This window comes from Topomyia yanbarensis, chromosome 3 (genome assembly GCF_030247195.1).
Source record: "Topomyia yanbarensis strain Yona2022 chromosome 3, ASM3024719v1, whole genome shotgun sequence".
NCBI lineage: Eukaryota > Metazoa > Arthropoda > Insecta > Diptera > Culicidae > Topomyia > Topomyia yanbarensis.
Window position 1 is genome coordinate 287,609,295 of NC_080672.1, and position 25,349 is coordinate 287,634,643.

Sequence of the window (25,349 nt, forward strand, 5' to 3'; positions counted from 1 at the left end):
TACCTCGTCAGTAAAAAAAGTTTTTTTTTTAGTTCAATCATAGTACGCTATGCCTAATTTCAATTGTTATCAGATTGTGGGGAATATTCATACGAACAATTCCTCCAAAGACATCCTGTGAATATATTTGATGCTTTGGTCTCTAGTGAATTAAGTTCACATTTTTGCCGTTTCTGACCACTGTGCAATGGCACCTCCTCCTGATTTCGGACGAGTTCAGCTGAAATGTAAAAAATACATTTAAAAGTTTTCAATTCACTGCTTTCTATTAAACCATTTCACTCAGAATATAACAGGAGCTGCTTTCTAGCATGATAATTTCAGTGGTACATTAGTTATATTTCAATTTGCTATGAGCTTTAAATCGAAAACAGTACAAATCATCATCAAGTGGTCCAAAATATGGTATATATATATATATATATATATATATATATATATATATATATATATATATATATATATATATATATATATATATATATATATATATGTATATATATATATATATATATATATATATATATATATATATATATATATATATATATATATATATATATATATATATATATATATATATATATATATATATATATATGTATATATATATATATATATATATATATATATATATATATATATATATATATATATATATATATATATATATATATATATATATATATATATATATATATATATATATATATATATATATATAACGTACAGATTACACTTAATGCTATTGCTACACCCAAAACAAAAATTTCTTGCAAAAATTGCAAGCGACAATCACTTGCAAATAATGTTAGCATCGCTTGCAATTTTGCAGTTAAAGCCGCTTGCAATTGTTGCAAGCATATAAAATCACTTCATCTCTCGCTATACGTACATACGTTTCTGCAACACAACTGTCAAAGGATTACCACCACATTCACGTGCCTATGCTGGTTGGTATAGCAACGCACGGCGAGTTATTATTTTCCGTCTACTTTTTATTCATTCCTCACCAACATCATCAAACGCATTGTGGTTTATTCATTGCACACGAGACGGCATCAAATTGCGGATGTGACGATTGTACGAGTTTTAACGTCTTGTTTTTATATGTAAGGGCAGATCAGTACTTGTAGTTAGCGCTATGATGCGCAAGGGCCTGAGTTCAAATCTGGCAGCGTGTTTTACTTTTTTCATTAATCGTGAAATCATCCAAGTGTTTATATATGACTTTTATCCACTTATTACTATCTGGTAGTATGGTTGGGTGGATAAAGAATTGCTTAGCGTTCTGTTTGTGCGGGGTTCATTTTTCAATTCCAACAGTCTTTTTTTCTAACGCATATTGGTCACCAATACACATACATCGCTAATACATAGGCCAAATTCGTTTTTTTCGGTTTCTTGCATTACATGCAAGGAAACTTCTTGCAATTTTCGCACATTACCAGAACGCTTGCAATTTTCGCTCGTATTTATTGCATTAATGTAAGCGATTCTTACCGGGTACGTTTTGGGTGTAGTGTCAATGTTAAAAATTCTAATTGCTAACTTATAATTAGATTTAGTGGTATGGAAGTCATAAACTAAAACAGTTTCGTTGAATCTGCTACAACATCTGTCTAACGGATTGTTCTTTCCATATGCTGTGCGGTGCCTGGGAATCCACAGAAGCGAACGATTCCTTATATCACGAGGGGGAACAAATAAATGAAGCCTTGAGAGAATATCGGGACAGTCAATATTGTTCGACAACATATCGAAAATGAACATTCTTTGCAAGAACGTGCGGCAAGACTCCAGCGTTGGCAAATCTAGCAACATGCATCTATTATTATACGGCGGAAGACGGATAGGGTCGTTCCAAGGCAATTTTCTGAGAGCAAATCGTACAAAACTTCTCTGAACGCGCTCCAGTCGGCTACTTTGAACGGCGTTGTATGGCGCCCATAGGGATCATCCATAAATGACATAGTATTATATGGGGGAGGGGGGAGTTTTGTATTTTGTGATGATGTGTGACGACAGGGGGTAGGGGGTCATGTCATGCTACGTAGCTTTTTTGAAGGGGAATAACTAACAGTTTTTTATTTTTTTTAATTTTAAGGGGACAAGGGAAGGGGGAAGAATTACCGTCAAGCTACGTAATTACCAGGGGGTATTTTGAGGTTTGTGACGAAATGCTACGAAGGGGGAGGGGGTGTTAAAAATCACTCAAAAAATGCTACGTCATTTATGGATCGTCCCATACTTGTACAGCATACTCCAAAGTGCTCCGGACCAGTGCGCAGTATAAAGATTTCACTGCGTAGAAATCCACAAAATCGACAGCGTTCCGTTTTAGAAAACCCAATGTTGCAAAAGCCTTCGCCGTTGTTGCAGTGATGTGGTCGGCGAAACAAAGTTTTCTGTCGAATAACACTCCCAGGTCACGGATAGAATCCACCCGCTCGAAAACACAGGCTTGAAGAGTATATTCGCAACGCCTTATATTTGCCGAGCGTCCGAAACTTATCATCTTACATTTATCAATGTTGATCTGCATACCGTTCAGCAAACACCATTCCTCTATATTGGCTATATCGTCTTGGAGCACAGCAGAATCGAGTGCTGAAGCAATTGAACGAAAGATTTTCAGATCATCAGCATAGAGCAGTTTTTCAGAGTTGATGCGGGTGCAGAGGTCGTTGATGAATAAGAGAAAGATCAGTGGCCTTAGGTGACTTCCTTGAGGCACACCGGTTGGCGTTACGAATGCGCTTGAGCATGTAGTGCCAATTCTAACGAAGGCAGATCGTTGTGGGAGGTAAGAATGCAGCCATCTGGTAACCCACTCAGGAAAGCCTAGTCGCTCCTGCTTCAAAACAGCAATGTTGTGGGGAACCTTGTCGAATGCTTTTGCGAAATCAAAATATGTAGCGTCCACTTGTTGACACTTCTCTACAGCTGGAACTAGAACGTGTACGTCATCAAATTCGAAGTGGCGGAGAGTTTTTTCATAAATCCGTGTTGTCGTTCGTCGATTATGTTGGAAGAAGCAGCGTACATCGCATTGTACACAAACTTTTCCAGAACTTTAGCTAGACAGTTCAGCAGCGAGATTCCTCTGTAGTTTTCAACATTGTGTTACGTGAAAATATCGCTCGACCGGAAATCGTCATCTTAATTTTCAAAATGGCGTCAAACATCCATTTCCATCATTTTCTCGTCAAAACCGTTCCAAAAATATCCACATTGTTAGGGATATCGAAAATATTGTTCAATCGGAAGTCGCCATCCGTGAATTTAAAAACCGTTTCCATCATCTACTAGTCAAGCCCGTATCAAAACTACCTATATTGTTAGGGCTACCGGGAATATTGCTCAACCGGAAGTCCTGGATTTTAAAACGATTTCAAATATCTATTTTCATCATCTACTTGTCAAGCTCGTGCCAACAATACCCACAATTTTTTTTTTCTTTTTTATTAACGACTTATAGTGAGTCAATCTTTTTCCTTTTTTATATTGTAACGACATATAATTAGCAAGGGACTGGAAGGTGAAGTATTTTTCAAATATTAAGAGCCATAGTACTCAAGGGAGAGCAAGGATTTGAAGTAAGAAAGTTTAGAAAAGCGTGGAGTAGGGTCAATGAACAAGCTTAGAGTTTCCCGGTTACTTAGCTTTTTGTCTTCTGCAGCGCAGTAGTCAGGATCTTTTGGCATTAAATGCGAATCACCTGAGTCTGCGGCATGTCCGGACAAGCGTAAAGTCAATTTAATGACCTATGCTGTCGGAGCCGACGCTTGTTCATTGACCCTACTCCACGCTTTTCTAAACTTTCTTACTTCAAATCCTTGCTCTCCCTTGAGTACTATGGCTCTTAATATTTGAAAAATACTTCACCTTCCAGTCCCTTGCTAATTATATGTCGTTACAATATAAAAAATATAAAATACCCACAATGTTAGGGTATTGCTCTACCCGAAGTCGCCATCTTGGATTTGAAAATGGTTCCAAATATCCATTTTCATCATCTACCTGTCAAGCCCGTTCCAAAAATAACCATATTGTTGCGTTATATTCATTATATTTTGACAAAGCGAATTAAAATACGAATGTGAAGCGAGTTTTTGTTACGAACTAAATCCCAAATAATGAACACTTTTTTCGAATTAACTCAATTTACCAACCCCCGGTTTGGTTCGTATATCGAGGTTCAAGTGTATAAGCATTTTGATTTGAGATGGCGTTAGAAACATATTTAATAAGAGAACAGAATTTTCGATTGGAAATAGTATGAATTATAAAAATATGTATTTGGTTGTTGTTTTCACACATTTGAATAATTTTTTTTTAAACTTGATTGTAAAATAAGTAATTCAAATATGTTGTTGTCGAAAGATTACTATTTCAGGAGCTTCCAAAACCAATACATAGTATGAAAGGTCCAAAAATGTCCCTAATTTGCATAGTTTTCAAAAGTCTGTAAGCACATCTTTTCTCCTTGAAGTACAACCAACCAACAATTAGCAGTAAAACGTACACGACTTTATTTATGCGCATAATTTACAAATTAAATTGATCTCTTCAACAGGGTCACTGGTGATGACAGCCCATCATCCCATTACCAACCAGGTGCGGCAGCATCGAGCTCGCAACCAAAGGAGATGCTAGTTGTGACACTAACGTGAACGCCCATTTGGTTCGCGCTGTCAGTATAACCTGGAAAAAGATCACGAAGAAGATAGAGGTGGCACAGTCTACTCCTGCTTGCTATAGATGCAACTAAATGGGATATAAAAAAACTGTGAATACCAATCGCTTGGGAACAGCGGAACTATACTTGATACTCGGAACAAGTAGTACAGTAAACGTTGTAGTTCTTGGAAGAAGATAAGCATGAAAACTTAGACGTCCATCCAAATGAAATGTCAGAGTGTATGAAGGCATATTTTTAATTACTTTCGTAATTGAAATCGGATCATCAGATTGTCGGGAAGTGAACTAAACTGAGCTACGCTGTTAAAGTTAAAAAAACGCCTATGCTTTGTAGTGATACTCAATTATCTGACGTAGTAAATGAATAATCCAGTATTTCTCCATTCGCTTAGTTCGACTAATAGACAAACAACTTATGATCACCGATGTAACCAAATAATTCTGAAATAATTTGTGAAAAAATAATTCTAACCTGAATAAAAAACTTCAGAAAATTCGTTTTCTAAAGTAAAGAAGCAGTGATTATACCGATGTAAAATAGCAGATTGATTCTAGAAGAAGCAAGGCCATTCCGGATGCCAGAAGGTGTTTATAATTTCATTCATCGGGCCAACATCGTTCGTTAATAATAAATCGAGTGTAGAAGAAAGTGTCTGTGGTGGATTTTCGTGGTACCATTTTTATTACCCTGCCTAATAATAAATAGCATATCCAGATATCACATACACTAATACACAACAGGTTGGTTATACTGACGGCTCTGCGAAAAGTTCCCCCGCACGATGTCGAAGGATATATCGTGGATTCTAGCAGTGGAAGATTACGTGAAAGGTGTTGGCAATTGGGAGGGAAACACAAGGGCGAACAAAAAGGATCCTGTGTATCTCCCATAAAGGTGCGCCCGCGCACAGACACACGTTTACGAGCAGACATTCGCTGTGGTAGCGTGGTGCAATAAAAAAGTAAGTAAATAAAAAATAGTATTGCGTCTAAACAGGTGGATAATGATCGAAATTACCCCATCGGAATGCTTTATTTAATCTGCGAACCCTCCTGGGAATTAACAGCTTGGTGACGAACCGAGTGTGGCTTTGTGGTATTGTATCGATTTGACGTTAAAATGTATTTTACGAGGCCATGTTGGGCATGGAACGTGGCTTGTGGGCGATGGGAAATGCACAAAAAAAATTTATGTTGGTATAGTTTTGCTGGACACTATACTCAAGATATATTGTTCGCTTGATTTGGAACCATTGTGTTGATTGAATCTTACGTTGAAAGTTAAGTTAAATTTTTGCGAGAACAAACTGAAAACTACACTTGTTAGCAAATTATTTCAGTGCGCCAAATGTCATTGTTAGCGTTAGCGCAGTTAGCGTAAAATACTCCTAAAAAAAAATTCTCCAAGATTTAAGAATTTTCATTTGGCTTCAGTTTTTTCAATTGTCGTTCGATTTGAACCAAACAACCTGCAAATTATAGGGAAATTTGGGGTGCGATGTTTTTTGCTGCTCGGAGTTTTCATCCACAAATAGCAGCGAATGCAGTTGCTTCTGGAGGCAAGTCATCCGCTCCGTCTTGTCTTGCTTGTAACGAAAGTAATTATCTGTTCCAGTGGCCGGCCTTTGCCAATAAGACCACCTACTAACGTCGTGATTTAATATAGAACTATGTTGGAACAGCGTCCGCACCGGTCATAAGTCTAGAAGTTGCGGATCAAAATTCACATGCCGCATCTGTTTCGTTCGCCATCATACGTTGTTATATGGTTTCAACTTGTCATCCAAAAGCTTTGTTACTCCAACAATTTTTCCCAAGTGTGGCAACCGGTCCAACCATATTCCAGTATAGTTTTGTTGGAAACGGCTGCACTCCATATCGTCGATATTCAACGAAAAGCCCATAATGCCCCCATGATCATGGTCCAAATTCACCCCCACTGCATGGTGTTTTGATAGTGTTTGGAATGGGTTCAACCCATGAAAACATAATCACCATGATTCTATTTAAAAACCATATTCAGGTGTATTTATTGGGTTTTCTCAGAACACTCACAAAAGAAACTTCAAACTGGGGCGCCACTAATCCGTGAATGTAGTCAAATCTGAAGCGACCGGTATCACTTATTTTAAAATTGTAAAATGAGTCAAAAAAATTTAAAACTTCCATCGTACGATTTACGTCTTTATTATTTATCTTTGTTATAACTCCGTTGATTAAAAAAAAATCTTAAGTACTTTATAATACTCACACAAGAACTTTCTAGTATTCAAACCCTTATTATTAAAAGTTTGTTTAATGGGTTTCACCTCTGTAGAATTTAAAAAAATCGGTCAAAATCTAGTACCGCAATCTAATAAGCTCGAAAGCTTGGTCGAATGCGATACGTAATGCTGCAGTTTAGTCGAAACGACTTCAAAACATTTCGAATCGAGATGCGAAATGCCACCCCTGCTATAGTAGATCGAGGAAATCGAGTTTTTTGCTTAAATCAATAGATAAATCGGAAAAAATATCACAACAATCTTTATATATTTTTTAGCATATGGTAAAATTACGAGCCGCACTTTTTCCGCCAATTAGGTATTACAGTAACGAAATAGTCTCGCCATTTTGTGAAGTCTTTTTAGGAACATTTTTATTTTAGCATTTCAAATGTGTGTACAAATATACAAAAAATTTCAGATAGACTTTTCATTCCCAAAATCACGAAACAAGCTTCTTTTTTGTATCCTAAGCAGTCAACCCCATTAAGTGTACCAATTAATTTAGGATACTTTTTAACGTAAATAGGGTTGCCACCTCTTGAGATGCTTTGACCCGGAGGTTTTCACTGAGCGGGGGGGGGGGGTGATGGATGTTGAGTGGAGCTAAGCAGAAATTGGATCAAAGCGATTGCTCGGCAGTTTATGCATTTTAGAGCACTTTAATCGCTTTTTTATTACTACTTTAAAATAAAGCTGTAAATTTTTCAGACCAAGTGCCAAGAATGCAAAAGCACCAGCTCTCTCGCTCCACAAATAACAGGAAAAGGAGGCAGGGCAGCGGCATCACATGGGAAGCACTATGTGGCGTCGGTTATTAATCACCAGAGGTCGCAACAAAGGGGTAAAACTCACCTCCCTATTCATCAGTTAAGGGTCGCTACAGTAGTAACAACAACACTGGAAGAACTCGTTTTCTGTTGACCTAGCCAGTTAGATTAGAACAAATCTACCATATGGTGATAAGCACCACTAACAGTGAAGTGATTTAGTAAAATTGCAGCAAAATGACTTTTTTCCAATATTTTGAGCAGCTTAGTGGGATTGAACATTTCAATTGTAGCATATAGGAAAATATTCCATAGCTCTTTCACTGCCAACTGTCTGGTGGCGAATGAGTTAGGAAATGGGGAAACAGTGATAATAAATATCTCAAGCCTTGAGCACAGCCCACTGGACCTAAAAATAGATACACCCAAAACTCGGCTGTAATACCTTTACGGTAATAAGAAAAAAATGCTCTAATAGCAAGACATTTCATGCTGAAACGGTCACAACAAAAAGTTCCTCAAACGGCAATACCAACACATTTAAATCTTCTCTGCGTCGCACTCATGTTTCATCAATTCTTATTCAATAAATATTATCGCGTCGGATTGTCTGGAAGTGTGTAGCACTTCGCTTGTCATTGTATTGCGCATCAAATGAAGTGAACACTATGTGGACAAAGACGATTTTCTCTACACGATCTATTCCGTATTTGAAGATCGGCTCACACTCGGTTAGCTTCAAAGCACAGTCAAAAAAAAACGACTCGGAATAGTGGTGGGGTATTTCGGCTGCTGTTAAATTGAAATTTCTTTTCTATCACGGACGTTAACAGCAAGGTAGCGACTGCACAAAACATGAACAGTCCTTCCCGTCATGTACGGGAAGCAAGACCTATGGTTTGGATCCACGTATCCGAACCGAGGGTCCGGATCCAGACACTTGTCTGGATCTAAGCACCAGGTCTGGTTCAGGTCCGGACTTGGTAGGGGGAAAAGGGGATGGGCTAGATTCGGGTACTGGTCCGGATCCGGGAGGTCCGGATTTGGGGACTGGTCCGGATCTGGCAGCTAGGCCGGATCCGGAAACCGCCTAAACTTTTTATTCCTCTATCCAACCTACCCAGTAAAAAATCCATAATTCTGGCTGGTTTCTGCCAATGTTGGGGCAGAATCCAGCCTGAATTCGGTCAGAGATCCGCCAGGATTACGGTTGGTTTGACTCGGTACTAATACTATCATAGAAATCGACCGAATTAACCTACATCCGAACAGAGCCGAGGTTGACACATACTGAAAAAGTGTTTGATTGTGTGATGCGCATACATGAACAGCAACCGAAATTCTCCATTCCACCGTTTACTACCTTTGCGGGAATATGAGTTTAATACCGCAATGCGCAATTGCGTGGTCTGTTACCGAAAAGACAATAGAATCTTACCCAAAAGTAATAGAAACATACCCGTCGGATTTTGGGTGTAACGAGAGAGCTTTGGCCCGATCGGTGAGAGGGAGATGAGGATCTGCTTATAGGAGACATTGGGGGTCGATGGGTCAATTAAGAGGTATTGGAGGCTGCAGCGGTGATCAGAAAAACTGTTGGGAACATGTGATGGCATCATCACAGTTTCTCAATGGCGGAGTGGTTAACGCACCCAACTAGAGACTGGGAGATCGCAGGTTCGATTCCTGCTTGAGGACATATCTTTTCTCAGTGTTTCCAATAAAGGTGAGTTTTCACCGTTTCTTCATTCTCGCCGTTCCGGTCATTCTTTCTCTGTCTGTTTTCCAGTGGACACGTTCATAAAAAATCCTTAAGGAAGGATAAAACAAAGACACACGTCCAAACAAGGAATATATAGGGAAATATTATTTTCCTAAACTTGTAGTAAAGTTGATTGGTTTTTCATTTTCATTGCTTTGTGAAATAAATCAGCAATATTTGGTGAATTCATCTTCGCCACCTTGAAACGAAGGGCAAAATAAATCTGAACCAGAGTAATAGCGCAGAGAACAGACATATAAGCTAGAACAAACTATCCCGAAAAACCTGTGTAAAAATTTAAATGAAAACTCGTTGAAAATCACCATCGCTTAACTTAGACTTTTTAAATATTATGTGAAAAATCAATTAATTTCAAAAAAAATGAAATTATACTTCTTCCCACCAACCCCGGAGAAATTGATGTAAATCCGAACAAATGAACGAATGGGAGAATGTTCGGCAAATCCTGGAAGAAACCGTTAAATTAATCCTTTAAGAAACTACCACAAATTTGGTGTAGTTCGTCACAATAGAAAAAAAGATATCCTAAAAAATTATCCTCAAGTAGACGGTATTCGAAGAAGTTTCTTGTGGACTAGTATATAAAGAGTTTGTTTCTAGTTAGTTGGAGTCATTTCTTATGCTTTTTGTTTTCCGAGATAAGATCCAGGTCGATCCGAGGATCTTAAAAGAGAAAATTAGCTTAGGTTAGGTTCTGGCTAATGAAAGTCAAATATGTGATTATGGGCAGAAAAGCTTGTTCGAAAGGTATTCGTATAAACTATCTGAAGATATACAAAGCGTTTATCTATGTTGTCAATTTTGACAGTTTATTTAAAAACACTGCAAAAACACCTTTTTTGCACATACAAACACCCATATATTGGAAACTAAACATCAGAATTAAAAACAAATTAATAGCGTTCTATCTGAGTGGTAGGCTTTTCATTTGAAATTGGTTTGGATAAGATCGGCTAAGCCGTTGCTGAGTAACACGAATGAGAGTTTGTCCGTTACATGCACACACAGATACATACACAGACATTGTCCCAAACAGTGCCGCGAAATTTCAATATCAGCTACCTATTTCTGCTTGTATTTACTGAAACCAACATCCAGATTCACAGCCTCCATTATTCATTAACTTTCCAACTGACTGCAGAATCGAATGCTTGAGTGGAGAGGAAATATAAATTCCTTCACCAACCAAAGCATTCATTTGTTATTATGTGGACAGTTTGAAGGCAAAAGTTAGCATTTTCTACATTTGCGAGCATAAGTGAACTGCGTAATCTATATCTGGTGCACTTTTTCTCATTAATCCCTCGCAGGGCTAGCGAAGAAACAAAATTCAATTTGCATCTGAAACCGAACAAATCCGAACCTGAATGTGCTGTGTCAGGCGAATGAATAACGGGGGAAACGAACCAAACATTTCATTCATCGCGGCGGGCATGAATTGAATTTTGTTTATCTTTCAATTCACGCAGGGATGTCAATTTTTTTAAGCTTTGGTCCCAAATCGACGAGGTAAGTCGATTGGTATATAAGACTCGACTCTCCGGGTCTCGGAAAAAAATCTTGATAGTTTGAGCGAATTATACACATTTCTTTTAAATGGAATGTAAAAAAATAACTCTCATATTCACCAGACAACACGTCCATGGTGACATGATCAGAAACTCTAGTAACATAGGATAACTCACTCCCTGTCAGAATCTGAATCGTACACCGAAAACTAAATATCAGAATGACGGTCCGCACGATCATCCAAGAACACACGCGAATATGTGAATGACTACACGGTTACAAAATCGAATGTATACACGCGAAGTCACACACACGCGACAAACATAACTTACGAACGCTTAAGACTCTCACAATACATTATCGCACAAACTCCGTGTTCGTGCGACAATGTATCGGTAACGTTCGGAAATATGGACCAACCAAAAAATAACGTTCATATGCATGGCGACAACTCTAGTGATATGGAAGAACTCACTTTCTTCTAGTATCTGAACCGTACACCGAAAAATAAGTATTAGATTCACGGTCCGCGCGCGATCATCCAAGAACACCCGCGAATATATGGAAAGTCACACGGTCATAAAATAGAACTTATATACGCGAAGATTCCTACACGTTAGAATAAGCGACATACAAACGCATACGCGATTAAACACATTAACGTACAAACGTTCGAGCCTTTCGCGATGAAACACGCGCTCGCGAAATTCCTACGCTCGAACATATCTGAACCGTACAATGAATGTCACATCACGGCCCGCTGCAATTGGCCTTAAGCAGCTTTTAGTAAGTTACTTAGCCGTCTTGTCTGCAATTGTAGTGGGTGATTCTGACATTAGCCCTTTCTAGAATCTAGCCCTACAGCTCCAGTAGGACAACTCTCGGAAAAAATGTTTTTAACCTTCAAGCCTACATTTGTTTATATTTTATAAAGGCGTGGGGGAGGGGAACAAGGGTTTCAGCTTGAAAAAACCTCTTTGTGGACCATCATAATTTTCTATCTATCGTCGTTTTAGAGATATATGAGTTTTTCTTAACTTTGCCCCTTTACATGTGGTTCACATACATGAGCTAAGCGGTGTACGCCCTTAGCGAATGCTAAACAGCAGTTGGTTGGATTGTATTGCAGTATTCGACAAACATGTTCGGCATATCTTTAAGAGCCCAACTCCTACCTAGGTCCGTGCTCGGATGGTTGCAGCGATCTCTAGCGGTAATTTTGTAAACTGCGAGTCTTTTCCTAAGCATTTTGTTTTTTTTTTGTGTTTTAATCCCATACAAACTTTAAGTTATTTGGGGAGGGGGTTAGGGTTACCCGATTTCGCCTAAATTTGAACAGTGTCATTTTTCATGATTTAGACCGGCGCGCCGCTAGGGGGTATAAATTAGTGATTTCAAAAATGAGCTTGCGCGACCCCCCTGGCTGCCACTCCGTTACCGATCTGGACAAGCTGAAATTGCACATGGAATAAGTAGATAATTATGCTTGGGAGCAGCTAAACATCTGGAATAGATATCGATCCATCAACTCATGGACCCGGGACCAACGGCTTTACTTCCCTTCCGAAGGAAGACTTGACTACAGATTTTTTCACCTCAGAAAAATCTCAACGACCTCGGCTGGAATTGAACCCAGGCCAACTGGAATGAGTGGCGGTCACGCTTACCACTAAGCCAAAGGTGCTGTCGAGATAAGTGATTTCAAAAATGGTCGTTTTATTATCATCCTAATCTTTATAGCTTTCATGCATGTGTGGTTTATATATCCCGGTACAATGATTTTTTATATTGAAAAAAAAATGTATCTCTGAAAAGTCGAAGCGAGCAAGTCTAATGTACAATTAAATGATCATTCAACTAAACATATATAGTATGGCGTTTTCACGACCCTCGCAGTGAATATCAAGAAAAACCAATTATTACGTATTTTTGCCATATAGAATTTTCTCATATAGAAAGGTTGTGCAATCGCTCTAAAAATCGTTAACCTAATCCCACCCCGGAAAGCCGAGTGTCATATGCCATTTCTTCTCAGTTCGTCGAGATCGGAAAATGTTTGTGCGTGTATGTAAAAAGGGGTTGCTACTTTAAAATTAAAACTAGTTTAAAATTTCTTAACAAGTTGAAAATTTTCGGCAGGATCCGAACCCCCCGGATCTTCCTCCTTGAACCGCCGCTGGTATCAAGCGATGTTTTATTGTCCACACATAGTATCTCAATATCTTGGCTGTCGATCCATTGTATGTATGTGCAAATCGTACTGAATATGTAATATACATTTTCATAGTTGTATTGAACATAACCAGCCATGGAATCGTAGTTTGTACAAATGAGAAAGGCGCAATTGCACCATTAGGTGGATTAAAACAGGTTTTTCCATAAAATATTAAATATTTTGCCATTTTTGCCCTTCTCATATAGAAAGGTTATGCAATCACTCTGAAAAACGTCAACCTAATCCCGGAGGGCCGAGTGTCATATCCCATTCGACTCAGTTCATCGAGATCGGAAAAAGTCTGTATGTATGTATGTGTGTGTATGTATGTGCGTATGTGTTAAAAAATGTCACTCATTTTTCTCAGAGATGGCTGCACCGGTTTGTCCAAACTTAGTCTCAAAGAGTTAAAAATAATCGAAGCTCTTTTTTGACGATTGAAAATGAACCTGATGCGACTCTCGGTGAATAGAAAAAATATTCATTCAAATATCCATGTTATTCATTCAGTTGAATATCGTACAATAATATTCATTTCACTAATTATCTACGAAAATGTTTCCAAATGCCGGTAAAGCATATGAAACAACAATTATCATCGCTTACATTGTGCCATGGCCTACTTTGATGCGTTTGATTCGTTGCTGCACGGTCGCTTCGTGTAATAATCAGAGACGAATGAAAATCTGCATTGATGAATGGGCGGTTTGTTCGTTTGACGTTTTCAGCTGCGTCGCTGAATATTGAAAATGAATGTGGCTGAATATGATCAATTTTCATTCAATGAATTTGAATATTTTTAACTCTGGTCTCAAATGAAAGGTGCAACCTTCCCATCGGCTGCTATTTTGCTATTTTGTATCGATCAGAGTTCTGGTTCCGGAATTACGGGTTTAAGAGTGCGGCCACACAGAAATTTCCCATATAAATTATAGGAAAAATTAAAAATAGAATTTTTATTTTTGATGCCAAATGTCTTTGAGGTGCATGAAACGTCGAGATTTGATGCAAACTCGAAAAAAAAATTTGACGAAAATTCACTTTTTTTGGATTTCGGCACATTTTTGCCTTTCTCATATAGAAAGGTTATGCAATCACTCTGAAAAACGTCAACCTTTTTTTTGACTGGCATAAGGTTTCTGGATTTTAACAGATGCGTAGTTGACGGTATACGGAGCCCTCATACTCCCTCCCCTCTCAACCCCATCATCTTTAAACCACCACTATATCACAAAGCATACCAAATTAAGCTGGAGCGTCGTTCGTTCGTGGGATTTTCGCCCTCCTCACACGCCCACCCTGCATGACAAAATGAGTTAGCGAGCAGATAACATTGAACTAATGCTGATTAGGCTAATTAAGTATGATATTTTTTGTTTCAAGTGTTTCACCGTCGACACGTAGCTCATCAAGTTCGATGCTAACTGCCAAATAAGTCACAACGTTGACCGCCTGCCTGCCAAAATTTGTGCGTTTTGGCGCAAAGGAACAGATTCCACTATTCAGAGACTCATTGATGTTTTGGGTGAGAGCTCCTAAGCATCTTTCGAATAAATCATTAGATGATAGACTTTCGTAGATCTTGACATGCTCGAAAGTTTCGAAAGTTCCTTTTACTTCCGTCTGACGCCACCTGCACGAACTGTCCTCGCCGGGTGAACACTTTGAGTGTTGGGGATTTTCGTTCGATGACGAGCAGTATTCGAAGGAAGCCCACATTGCATTTCGCATATGTTCTAAAGAATTTGAGTTTCTCTGAATCGCCAGCCCATAAAATTTTTGATTTGTCCCTCAACTTTCCTTTTTCTTTCCCACAGATACCTTTGTTTTCTTTCTTCAGTTTTCTTAATCTCGTTCCCATACGCTCCTCAACATGTCCAACGCATTCTTTCTTCCGTACGATAATATCGTCAAAAAAGCAAGAAACCATTCACAGACGCTCACATATACATAAACCGTAACGAATGGACCGGTGAATTCTTTAAACAATTGTTTTTCCATAGACAAGCGCCATCGTGGTGCCGCCACGCTTAGTATCTCAGAAACGGCTGGAGGTGGGTACCTTTCGGTTCCCAGCAACATGCCAAGGAATATGATTTTCACCTAATCCCTTCTGTGACGTATTCTTAGATACATATAGATTGAAAATAAACAAAGAAAAAAAAATCGATTTTTTGAAACCGTGAGAGAAGACCCCCTTAATTCCTAAACACCAATCTGGATTCAACAGCAGCAATGCATGCACCCGAGCAACGAGGAACACTCAATTCTATATATAATGTGCAAAACAAAGCGATTCGGAGCGCCCCCCTTCTCGTTTACTTCAATCCTCCACTGTAACGCACAAGTCGGCTTCCGATTCTCGTGTTCTAATAAAAGGCCACTCTGCCACTATACTTCTTTCCTTCCGATCCAATGACGAAGGTTAGTACATTTGCAGTGATTATACACACACTTGAGTTTGTTGAGCAAATGCTAAAAATAGGTCTAAAATATGGCATTCTTCGGCATCGCATGGATAAGAAAAACCGATTTGTGTTAGGTCCTGCCTGAAAATAGACATCCCGTCGTGACAACCAACGAGTCATTCACAAGAATATAGTGCTAGAATGTAAATCTACCAGAAAAGATGCAAATTAGCTCCATTCGCGCGATATCGGGCATCGTTTGGCTTGGCTTATGATAGATAAAAAATGTTAGGTTCTTTGGGGTTTTTCAAACCACTGCCTGGTTGAAGAAAATTAATAATACTATGGCCCTGGAAAGCACCGCGTCAATCGCCAGGGGGGACTTCTATTTAAGCTAGTCTTTCTGTCTGGGGTTACCCGAACGATTTGTTTCCAGTTGGCTGACAGCAAAGGATCTTGCTATTTTTCTGCCAATGCGAAAATATTTATTTTATTTTCTTCTTGAATGTCAAACGTATCTGAAGTGAAGCAAAAACATCGAAACTAGTGCATGATGCCAGGCAAGCAGTGTGTATGCCTGTCTTGAAATACTGGGTCAGTTTTTTCGCCGTTCTTGTGTTCTGCCGCCAAAAAACGAGCTCGCTTCATATACCATCATGCATATAATGCGAATGGAATATTAATCACGAAGTCACATCCTTTCACTGGTAGTCCCTTGAAGATGGAATAAATATTTGCCTGGTTCCGTGTAGGATGGATTGAGAACGCTAGAAACCTTGAAGCTGAAATCTGATCTGATGTTTTGCCCATAGCTGCTGAAGAAACTCTATTTATGAGGACGAGCATATGTGGCCATCTCTGGTTGCTACTCCATTATTGATTGGGATCAGCTGAAATTGCATAGAGAATCAATAGATGATGATGCTGGAAAGTAGAAAATAATACGTCAACGCACAACGTGCTGGAGGTCTGAGGAGCCTACGTGCCATGAAAGGTTGGTTATGGACCGAGTTAACTGGAAACGACTTCTTGGGTAATATCACTCCCAAGTGGTGTGGGCTAGAATTTTTGGTTCTATTAAATATATCTTTTGTCACATTCGTTAAATATTCAGCATGATTTTCCTGTTTTTCATTACTGGGAAAGAATGACATTAATTATAAGCCATATAACCGTTGCATTTGCGAATTAATTTCTATCAATCTTAGAATTGTCTCAGAGAAACAGTATAAATAATAGCAACTACTGGTGTTGGAAATGCAAAATATGCTTAAACAAATTGAAAACTCGAGTCGAGTATCCCAATTTTATCCACTAAATATATTCCAAAGCAGTGGTTCTCAACCTTCATAGTACCACGGACCCCTTACAAATCACCCCGGGTTGTTGTGGACCCCCACGGGTAATCGTCGAGATGGTCTGCTATCAATATACCATTTTCAGTCTGTTATGAAACAAACTTGTTAGTTGACTTGAAATTTTAATATCCACTCGGAAAAAAAAAATATTATTCTTCGTGGACCCCCAGCAACGACTTCGCGGCCCCCTAGGGGTCCGCGGACCCCAGGTTGAGAATCACTGTTCCAAAGTAAGGAACCGAACAGAGATAGCAAGCGTTGCTCTATCCAACGAAATTAAATGGAAAAGGTTGTAAAATAAATATTCAAGTTTTTTTTTCATTTTATTCTTTCAGTTTAGGTTTCCACGAACAGTGGTTTCCCGATCAGAAGTACATAGGAAAAAGTTTTCAAAACTATAACTCGCGTTGTTACTTGTTACAATTTCCTCTTATTTTAACTATCAACGAAACTTAATTTATAATACAATATGTTACGAAAATTGCATGTCGTTATAATCTTGTTGTTTCTCGACAAACATGTCAAATGGTCCTAAGTGCAAATGTGAGCCTCTCCTTATTTACTTTCTCTTTCGATTATTACGGCGTCATCTTAAAACTTTTCAATATCGTTCAGGATATATCGAAAAACTCTGATTTTGACTAGCTTACCCGATCAGAATGAAATAACAAGATTATAACAGAATGCAATTTTCGTAACATATCGTGTTATAAATTTGGTCTCGTTAGTAGTTAAAATAACAGAAAATTATAACAAGTAACAACGGGAGATATAGTTTTGAAATATTCTTGTTATGTGTTTCTGATCGCGTATTCTGCTAAGAGTTTAGTAACAAAGTATAAACTGCCGAGTTATCAGCGAAAGAGAAAGTAAACAAGGAGAAACTGTCATTTGCACTTAGGACCATTTGACATGTTTGGCTAGATTTCATTCTGATCGGGTTACGTTTAGAGAGTGTGCAGTTTATGGTTCTACATATTTCATCGAATCTCAACCGTGCCGTTGCAGAATTATTGTACGTCTTCTGTAATTGACTTGTTTGTCTTTGAACGCATTTAACTCAAAAAGAATTGTATTTAAATCTTTCAGTTCCATTGGAGGGGTGAAACATTTTTACATTTCTTACAAAAGAAATGTATAGGATTCGCTCAAACTTTGAAAACTTCTTCCGAGGCCCGGAGGGCCGAGTTTCATATACCAATCGACTCAGCTCGACAAATTGAGACAATGTCTGTATGTGTGTGTGTGTGTGTGTATGTGTGTATGTATGTATGTACAAAATGTCATGTAATTATCTCAGCAACGGCTGAACCGATCTTAATGAAACTAGTTTCAAATGAAAGGCCTAACGCTCCCATTTGACACTATTATTTTTGTTTTTCGATATGTTGTTTACTTTCTGAGATATGGGCAATTTTGTCAAAACAGGGCTGGTTTGAAGCGAATAACTTTCGAACAAGGCAATTATATCGCGCGAACTAAACAGAAACGAAAAGCTCATGAAAATACCTTTCCAACAAGCTATAGATTGTCAAAATCCGTTCACAAGCGGCGGAGATATTAAATATTTTGTGTTTTTATTCCTCGCTTACCAATTTTCACCGACTAAAAACGAGATCGTTACGTACAGAGTATTGCTTTACTGGTGTTTTAGGGGCAAAACTAAACCGATTTTGAATATCAGAGTATGAAAACACGTCTACGTGATTCAAGGATTTCGATTTTGAAAACATTTTGTGAATTACCTCTATAATAACTGAACTATTTCTCAAAAATCAATATGTAAGTTGACTTCAAAAACAAAATAATGTGTTCAAAGTGAAATATTTTCTAGAGTTCATGTATTTATCCCTTGGATTAGGCGTTGCGTTCAATCGTGAAGTAAATGTTGGATGATATATTAATAAACAGATTATCAAGTAATTCACCTAGTAGTGAGATAAATGATTTCTTATATAATTATACTCGTGGCATCGCCGAAAGAAACTGTATTTTTGAATCCCAAAACCCTAGTGAAAATTTAGCTCTTTGTAAGATTTAGGTTATATTGGTTATGGCGCAAAAACAACTACTTAAATTATTTATAATAAGGATGTAAGGACTCAATATATCGCATAATATACCTATAAAAATAAGGTCTCGGCATGAACCATCATTTGCCATTCCTCACATACCCTTCCCCCATCTTTATCTCACTCTCATTCTCTCTCTCTCTCTCTCTCTCTCTCTCTCTCTTTCTCTCTCTCTCATTTCGTGTTGATGGCAACTATCACGACTCACATCTATCTTGCTATTTCGCAATCCATTTCTAAGTTGTGTGATAAGATCCTCTGCTAATCTTTATTAATATTCAAGCTGATTTCAAGTATGCGATGTAATTGTGAAGGTTTGAGAAAACAAAACTATTTTTTGTCTTCTATCACCCTATTATTTTCTTTGCATTTTAGTATAGAAGAGACTCGCGCAAACAAGTTTAATAATACATCCTACATGGCAAATAAAATATTTGTAGTCCTGAGAAAATTTGCAAAATATTTGCATTATGGGAAAACTATAACTATTTTCAAGGTGAAATAGGTATCCCTTCGAAACTTTATTAACTATGGGTGGACAGGTGACCATCGAAAACTACATTCCGTTCTATTCAAAGCTTGTATATACGCTTTAATTAAGGAAATTCATGTCTTTCTCAGAAAATTATATGGATGTTTGACGATGAAAATTTTCAAAAAAGAAATTCCACGTGCGATATTTGAACTCTTCGTATCTCTATTGAATTTTGAATGAAACATATGCTCAAATATGTCATGTGAAAATTAAAAAAAAACTTTTTTCGTGATGATATTATTGAAAATGCACATACGTTGTATTGGTATGAACTTTCATGAAAAATAACGGATCAAAGCCCAAAAATATCTACGAATTAGATCCGGGAAAAGAAGTTTCCTAAAGTCCCCACTCTGGGGGATGCAAGTGCAATGTGTCCTCTAACTAGTACTAGATAAGTACACTTCAATTGATGTTTCAATGGCAGTCACAATTAGTAGTAATGCATTGGATAATTCAGCACACGTTTCGTTCGAATTTTTCATATTGTACAAGTCAATTAGCAAGGATTACAATCAGAGTTTATGCATTGGACAGTAGTTGATCTGACTAAATATTTGCCATCCTGATAGTTTGATAGGACTTATTTTACCATATTTCCTGAACGAGAATTCCGAACGAAACAATATGCAAACTATAAGGATGACTGGAAAGAGACTGCATTGTAATAAATTGAATGCACGCCTTTTATGCTATCGACATAGCCTAGACAATTCACACTATTTATTTTAATGCAAATGAAAATTTTGAAATATCTACTTGTCTCTTTTACGTATCGCATTCTTCCTCTTTCGTTCTCTGTTCAAGGGGCTTGAAAGCACATGTGACCTGGTCTCACTTTACTATATTCAATTGTACATTAAATTACTGGACCAGCAAATTCTATTCAGCACAATTTTTTTTTCGGGAATTTGCGACCAAAAAGTAAACTTTGAACTCCAAAGCAAATTGAACATTCCAGGTTCATGATAACTAATTAAAGTCCATCAATAATGTAGAAACACCAGATAATCTTAAAACGACGCCGTCAAGTAAAGAAGCGTGAAAACGAAAAGACTAAAACAAAAAAGGGGTGGAAGCCCTAGAAAGCCCTCTTGTATATTAATTAGCCTTTTCTCAGAAGATAAGATTTTCAAAAACATTTCATAACTTTCCGATGCAATAGTTCTCAAATTCAAGATTGTATTATCTATTCTCAAAAATGTTTTTTTAACTTTAACTTTAAATGATCATTGCATTTTAATTAATTATTTCATTCAGCATTTTTTCATTCATTTTGTACATCTGCGTTCATTTTATCTACTTTACTCTTTTCATCATTTGGATTCACTCTGATCAATTTATTCTTTTCGTGCATTTTACTCATATCATTCATTTAAATTATTTTATTCCCTGTTTTCATCCAATGCATTCTATTCAATTTTTCCAGTTCATACATTTTTTCTTCATTTTATTAATCTGAGTATTTTTTTCAGTTTTCATTTCATCCAAATAATTTATTTGGCACAATTTATTTTTTTCTATTAATTTATAACCTTTCAACATCCTTTAATTTTTCATTTCAATCAATGCATTTTATTCTGCTCATTTTCTTCTTTTTTTATTCATTTTATCAATTCCGCTAATTTTTTTTATTTGATTCGTGTGTTTTATTTATTCATTTAATTTTTTTATACATTTTATTTTTTTTGTTCATTCCATTCTTTTTATTCATTTGATCCATTACATTCATTTGATCTCCATTGTATTCACTGCATTCATTACACTAAATTGATTCATTTATTTCATTTGATTTATTTGATTCATTTTAATCGTTTGATTCATTTCAATCATTTGATTCATTTAATTCATTTTTTCATATCTTTAATTTTATTCATTTCATGTTCAGTCATTCATTTTATTTATTGCGTTCAATTTGTTAGTTTAAGTCAATTTATTCTATTAATCTTATAACTGTTTCTAAATATAGTCTAAATTTTCATCAATTAAGCTAATATAATTTGATTCGTGTGTATTATAATTTTGATTTACATTAATCATTCTACTCATTTTATGATGAACACCTTTTATTCCATTTTTTGCTTCATTTTTTTATTTCGTTCGTTTTAATGATTTTCTACCATTTATTTAGTTTATTCGAGATTTTATTCGTGCAGGACTAGAAACTAGAGTTCTGCAAACTAATGAATGATCCAACAGTGATATGTGTAAGAAATGTCCCATCTCACTGCTAGGTGGATTAAATCGGGTTTTTATTGCATGGTGGCTTCATATCTTTTAGTTGATGAGTTTAAGTAACTCTTTAGAAGCAAAGTATTTAAAAGTTAGCGTTTTGTCGAGTTTTCGTTGATTTCTCGAAAACCTAAATGGTTAACATCATCAACTTGATGATTTAGATTGTTCGTCAGTTAAAGCTGCATGTTTCAAAACTGTGCGAAGTTACTCCACGGCTTATAATTTTGTAATCGAGGTGAACGCCGATACACATGTTGCATTGGTGAAATTGGGGTGGAACAATATTAGTTGGGAACGATGCAGAGTGCGCTACTTTAAGAGCTGCAACTTCGAATTTTCCCGGGTGTCCCTAACGTTGCTATTGTGGTGAGAATATTTCCGTACAAACCAACTTTTCATACGCAACCATTTAATGCGGATCAACCGAAAATGAAACGTTTCATCAGACAATACTGGTTATACAACCACGGTACATTCCTATGCGCGAATTTTACAAAAAGACACTGCACAACGGAAAACTGTGCAAAATCAGCTTAGGAAAACCCACCTACTATAACCGTCAACAGCACACCGTTATCTTATGCCAAACCACAAACGGCTATAAAATGAATATTTACGGATCAGACAGGAACAAATATTCACTCAGAAACAATCACGCCAAGCCAACAGTCGGCACCATCAGCAAAGAAGCGAACGTAGAAGAGGACGGATGCGTTTGTCCGTGCCCTCGCATTTCTGTTTGACGCTCTCTTCGAAAATACTTTGAATTGGCTTGTCAATATTTTGTAGTGTATTCCGTCGATTCAAGCAATAAAACTCGTTTTATTAACTTGTACACAAAGTAGACAACTCCATTGAGAAAGTTTGTTTTAACAAATGTCAACTATCAAATAAAGCTTTCATTTTTTTACGCTTTCATTATATGACAATTTAATAAGGCGAATGATTACAAAGAAATTACTATTGATATTTTTATTGCTCTTCTATGCCGGACGTGTTCGCCTATCTTCCGGGTAAAAACGCGGGCCCCCAAATACGACCCAGGCCCCAGGGCAATTGCCTTGGCTGCCTCCCCCTCTCATCCGGCCTGGATACAAGTAGTCGCTGGTGAGTAATCGATGAATCTTCGCACTGAATATAGGCCCAGCCAATGAAGTAGGTGGTATGATATTGTTCTCCCAGCACAAAACGAAAAGCACAAGGACAAAAACGTGATAGGCTTTCTTCTTGGTAAAGATTTTCGTCCTTTGGAGTTGGCAGATGAATGGCAAAAATTTATGTACATGGGCGCTGTGTTGAGGCTTTTGTGGTTGTGTAACGCCTGAATAAAACCAAAAGTGCGAAAAATGGGTTATGACGGGAAGTTTTATGTCATAATGATCCTGTTTTATCACCATAGCAATTAAAGTTATTGACGGGAGTTTGGCGAGTTATGCAATTTGCAAAATGTTCATAGCGTACATGGGTGGCAAATGATGGCAAAATGTGTTTTACAACAACAGTTTATATGCAAATAGGGTCCATGAATTCTAAACATGATTGCAAGAGAAGCTTCCACAAACACATTCTCATTTTTCGTACATAATTCCCTTTATCAAAGGGAAATAATATAGTTTGGCTAAATTTTGATCCAGTCATTATTGCTAGTTTTCTTAAAGTGAATGGTACGATATTAACATGGTGAGACATCTGTGTTTTTTCTGGACCATGAAATTTAGTGTTTTTTGCTTTTGTTCCTGGCATAGAGCAGTAATCTAATGCGGTCACCTTGTGAAAAACAATTAAACGTTGGTTCTGGATATAACTTTCGCCTTATCAATTTCTGAGTAGATACCTGCAATTGAGAGTCATTTCTGATGCTTTCATATAGGCACTATTTCCGTATTATCAGATAACTGAAGTGATGCACAGTTATGTGTGTGTGTGTGTGTAAAACCTGTCCTATATCCCACTGTTTGGCAGCGGTTTACAGAAAAAAAGATGTTTATATGCATGCATGCAAATAACTTGATTCCAGGATTTAGGTTGAGAATCGCGCAAAATTAAAGGAAAATTTAGCTACATTTTTTTAAATTTTTCTATTAAAATCAACTAATGACGAAAACAAGAATTGGTTTTGTTATTTTTTTCATCGAATGGCTTTCAGTGCGAAGCCAGTTTTGTTATTTTCGTTGAAAAAAGATTAAGTTGGTATTATTATTGCTAAAAGAATTATGGATCCGAAACAGACTCTCCGGAGCATCTGCAGGCGGCATCTATAGGCATTATACAGAGAAGACACTACTTTAATAATATGCTATAGGTGGGGGTAATTCGGACCCCCTCGATTTCTCAGAAAATCGTAAAACTTTCTGACTATCGTACATATTTGTGGAACCGCTATTCTAAAACTTTAATTTTGGTAGCTGAATCTAGTTAAATTGGTTTTATTAGAAAGGTGATACAACATGTTTCTTTTTTTGCCAACCTCACAACAAAAATCATTATAATGGTAAAACCGTGAATAAAGCTACGAATAAAAGTGAAAAAATAACAGATAGGTATTTTAGAAATTGAGGCTCCTATTTTATTGAATGATTTTTCTTTGAGCGAAAAGACAGATATTTTCAAGGCGCCCACCATTTATGTGTGAAATGAGTGTACGAGGCTATTCGGACCTCTCCATCAAATACCGATCAGCGGCTTGCGTCTGCGCATACGATTGCACATATCACGGTGTGTTTGGTAGAACAATTTTATTCGAAGAAATCGGCATCGCTAAAACTTTAGCATATGATAGAATGGGCTTTTCCCTTTTATTTGAAAGTAAAATTAAAATATTCTATCGGGGGCTCTAGAACAACATTTTATTTTAAATTTTTTATTGTTTGAAACCTTAGGTTTTTCAATGAAACTGGTTCACATTTTTGCTCCTAGGTTGTACTTTAGACATTCAAATATTACCAAAAGTGAGAAACCGATGGACAATTTCATTGTGTACAATTTTGTAGAAAACTACATCGCCATTTAAAATAGCCAGAGAAAACTATTAAATTTTTATCAATGTTTCTAGATTCGCACGGGGCCTATTGGTAAAGAAGCTTTATTCCAAAAATATTTTCATTTGTAAAAAACCGATTTAATCCACCTAGCAGTGAGATGAGACATTTCTTACACATTTCACTATTGGATTAGTTTGCAGAACTCACGAGAAGTAGGCACCCAATTAGAGGTGGGATGAAAACAATTTCTAGTCTTGCACGAATAAAATGTCGAATAAACTGAATAAATTATACAAAACAACTAAACGACCGAAATAAAAAAGTAAAGCAAAAAATGAAACAATAGGTTTTTAAATTCATAAAATGAGTAGAAAAAGTAATGGAAATCATTATAATTTTGATCCAAATACACGAATCAAATAAGATTAGGTTATTACATAAAAATTAAGATTATATTTAGAAATAGTTATAAGATTAATAGAATAAATTGGCTCATACTAATAAATTGAATGAAA

At 36.9% G+C, this 25,349-nt stretch overlaps 1 protein-coding gene across 8 annotated transcripts in view; it reads left to right on the forward strand.

Annotated features, from left to right (window-relative positions):
- Positions 1–25,349, forward strand: part of LOC131694055 (potassium voltage-gated channel protein Shab) — a 368,174-nt gene that overhangs the window by 51,063 nt on the left and 291,762 nt on the right. For all 8 annotated transcript variants that reach the window (XM_058982410.1, XM_058982412.1, XM_058982414.1 and 5 more), the window contains exon 2: positions 4,580–5,666. The gene's annotated coding sequence lies outside the window, so the exon portion shown is untranslated. The remainder of the gene's footprint in view (positions 1–4,579; positions 5,667–25,349) is intronic.